Source organism: Squalius cephalus (genome assembly GCF_949319135.1).
Source record: "Squalius cephalus genome assembly, chromosome: 6".
NCBI lineage: Eukaryota > Metazoa > Chordata > Actinopteri > Cypriniformes > Leuciscidae > Squalius > Squalius cephalus.
In genome coordinates, this window is record NC_137127.1 from 21,526,156 (window position 1) to 21,530,044 (window position 3,889).

A 3,889-nucleotide genomic window follows, 5' to 3' on the forward strand; every position below is an offset into this window, starting at 1 on the left:
AATAACATTAATACAATGCTTTATAACAAGATAATTAAACGTTCTAATAACATTTTTAATAACGTTCTTACAACTAATAAATAACATTAATACAACGTCCAAAAAACTGGACGCTTTGAACGTTCCTAGAACATTCAGAAATAACGTTTTTATAACTTAATGTGAACGTTATGGAAACGTTCTTATAACTGTCACAGTGTCTGGTTTATGTTCCTTGGGTCACCACTAGATGTCCTCCTTCCCCACGGTGTCCATCACACTCTTGAACTACATCCCCCATGATCCTTGTCTTTTCATTGCACTCAGCTGCCCCTTATCACTGATCATTGCACTCAACCTGTTCCCCATTAGCATTGTTATTTCCCTGTGTATATATACCCTGTCTGTTTTAGTATGTGTCACGGAGTCCTTGTTTGTATCACACCACTTCCAAGTTCTGTTCTTGCCGTTGTCTTGTACCTGTTTTTGTTGGATTGCTCTATTGGATATTGACCTCTGCCTGGACTGGATATGATTTTGGATTTGCCCAATAAAATATACTACTGCATATTGGATCTCTCTGTTTCCCTGTGTGGATCGTGACAATAACCTAAGAATTGAATGTTCCAATAACGTTTGAACAACGTTCTTATTACCAAGCAAGAACGTTAATACAACATTTATATAACAGGAGAATAGAACGTTCTAATAACGTTTTGAATAACGTTCTTATAACTAATAAATAACATTAATACAACGTCTAAAAAACTGGACGTTTTGAATGTTCCTAGAACATTCAGAAATAAAGTTTTTATAACTTAACGGGAACGCTATGGAAACGTTCTTATAACCTAAGAATTGAACGTTCTAATAACGTTTGAATAGCGTTCTTATAACAAAGCAGGAGTGTTAATACAACGTTTATATAACAGGAGAATTGAACGTTCTAATAACGTTTTGAATAACGTTCTTATAACTAAGAAATAACGTTAATATAACGTCCAAAAAACTGGACGCTTTGAACGTTCCTAGAACATTCAGAAATAACGTTTTTATAACTTAATGGGAACGTTATGGAAACGTTCTTATAACCTAAGAATTGAATGTTCCAATAACGTTTGAACAACGTTCTCATAACCAAGCAAGAACGTTAATACAACATTTATATAACAGGAGAATAGAACGTTCTAATAACGTTTTGAATAACGTTCTTATAACTAAGAAATAACGTTAATACAACATCCAAAAAACTGGACGCTTTGAACGTTCCTAGAACATTCAGAAATAACGTTTTTATAACTTAATGGGAACTTTATGGAAACGTTCTTATAACCTAAGAATTGAATGTTCCAATAACGTTTGAACAACGTTCTTATTACCAAGCAAGAACGTTAATACAACATTTATATAACAGGAGAATAGAACGTTCTAATAACGTTTTGAATAACGTTCTTATAACTAAGAAATAACGTTAATACAACGTCTAAAAAACTGGACGCTTTGAACGTTTCTAGAACATTCAGAAATAACGTTTTTATAACTTAATGGGAACGTTACGGAAACGTTCTTATAACCTAAAATTGTTAGCTGGGGAGGCAGAAGTCCTAAGTTGTAAGTAATACTGTGTCAGTTCACTAACACTGCATTTAAATCTTACAGGTTTACCCATATATCCAAAATACTGTTACACAACATGCGTTATCTTTCACAACAATTTAAGTTCTAAAACTGACCGTGTTTAACTCATTAACCTATTAAACCAAATTATGTACAACCAAATCTGCAGAGCTATAGAGTAAAAAAAGAGTTTTACTTCCTTCTACTGTCATTTTACATGTTCAAACTAATATATTGTTGTGGTGTTCCCCTCTTTAGCATCATCCCACACTGGTTTCAGTGAAGGTTAGTACTGACATTTTTTTTTAATGTTTTTTTTTTTTTTTTTAACACAGTAATATGTTGTTTTTTTTTCATAGCTTTTTCTTTTTTATAGCTTGGATACGCAAAATTCTTGCAAACCAAGAAATGATCAAAGAACAGATGGGAACGTTGGTTAAATTGGTCTACGATCTCAAAAAATTATCAACTACAGAAGACAGCCCAACTTTAAACACAGACTGTTTTCCACTGTCAAGTTTTCAACAACTTCAAGTCATTGAGGGGCAGCTGCAGCAGGAAGACTACAAGACAGCTGTGGTAAGATTTCATATTTCAATAGAACAATTTAACTCATCAATTAACTGTGTCAGTGTTTTCATCTTTTGTTCATTGTACATGGTAAAAAATGTAGTCAAACACGTGTTAAAATCATATCTGTACTGGCTGGGCCGGTTCGACATGGAATGGTTAAGCAACAAGAAAGGTTTGGCTTGGTGAAGAAGCGGCAATTGTACTCACTCTAACTGATTTGCTGAAGTCAAAATGTGGATGGTCATAGTTAGCACTAACCAATGAGATTGATGGTTGCGAATAAGTTCCTCCTACTGCTGAAGGAACTGAAATGAATGTAAATTAGCTAATGATTTTCTCACCCTCAAGTCATCCTAGGTGTATATGACATTATTCTTTCAGACAAATACAATGTTATATTAAAAAAATGTCCTGGCTCTTCCAAGCTTTATAATGGCAGTGAATGGCTGTATATTTTCCAAGGCCTGTCTGCTGGAAGCTATTTATTTTTCTTATACGAACGCATCGCTTCGCTTCAAAGAGCCTTTATTAACCTCCCCAGAGCTGTGTGGAGCACTTTTATGATGGATGGACACACTTTTATGCACTTCAAAACAGAAACGGCTATTCTACTATCCTTTTATAGGCTAAATAATTTCAAATGAACTGTTATATTGACCGGTAAAAGCCCACCCCATTTTTGAACATTCTAATCAAGTATGATGTTTGCTTGTTCCTTTATTTGTCCATATTATATTTATTTTTACAGATAAACACGTTAGCCTTGAGGGGAGGCACAACAGTAAAGGAAAGTGTATGGCGGATTCTGAACTTCCTTTTATCAAATGACATGGCCCGGCAAATGAACTGGAGGGGAATCAATGGAAAAGCGGCATTCAAAGACACCTCTCTGAAAACTGTAATTAATGGTATGGCTTTCTGAACTTAACTGTTTTATTTGTGTTTGGTGTCAGCTAAAAAACAATTCCCTATAAATATTAGATTTTATAATAAATAATAATAATTTGCTTATTTACTGTTAATAAATAATAGTGATAATTTACTGTCATATGTGTCATTGTAGCTGCAGTCAGAAGAAACCGTTTGACTTCCACTGCAACAGACCAGGAAGTAGAAAACTGGATAAAGAGATGGCTGCAGCTTTCCGCAGACAGGGATGGAGGCCGTCGGGCAAGACAAAAAAATTGACTGTTTCTTGGTTCTGACACTTGCCTGTTCTGCCTGCTCAACGGACTGCCCTTTTGCCTTGCTCTGTTTTTGAACTATAGATCTGATTCTCCACTTGTTTATTAAATTCTCCTGGTTCTGACACTGGCTCGCCCTGCCTGTTCAACGGACTGCTCTTTTGCCTTGCTCTGTTTTTTAACTATAGATCTGATTCTCCACTTGCTTTATTAAATTCTCCTGGTTCTGAGTGACACTTGCTTGACCTTGTTCATAATATGTAGAACTTGTTCCTAATATGTAGACCATGGTCTAATGTTTTCTTTGGACAGTCCTCCCCTTCTGAACCTCTGCCTGTTTAATTGTATATATTTATATAATGTATTTATTATATTTATTGTTTCCTGTTTTTTTTTTTTTTATAAATTTGTTTTCTTTGGACTACCTTCTGGTTCCCTTTCAGTCGCTCACGTTCGACGTAACGTCGACGTGACGACGTAATTGGGATCACTTCAGGGAGCCCTATCAACTTCGAGTGTCTACAGAACGAGCCAAT

At 35.2% G+C, this 3,889-nt stretch overlaps 1 long non-coding RNA gene across 1 annotated transcript; it reads left to right on the forward strand.

Annotated features, from left to right (window-relative positions):
* Positions 1-1,783: 1,783 nt before the first annotated feature.
* On the forward strand, positions 1,784-3,658 carry LOC307160719. The gene is made up of 4 exons (XR_013821618.1): positions 1,784-1,881; positions 1,973-2,175; positions 2,918-3,077; positions 3,233-3,658. It is a non-coding gene; the product is annotated as an uncharacterized lncRNA (long non-coding RNA).
* Positions 3,659-3,889: the final 231 nt, after the last annotated feature.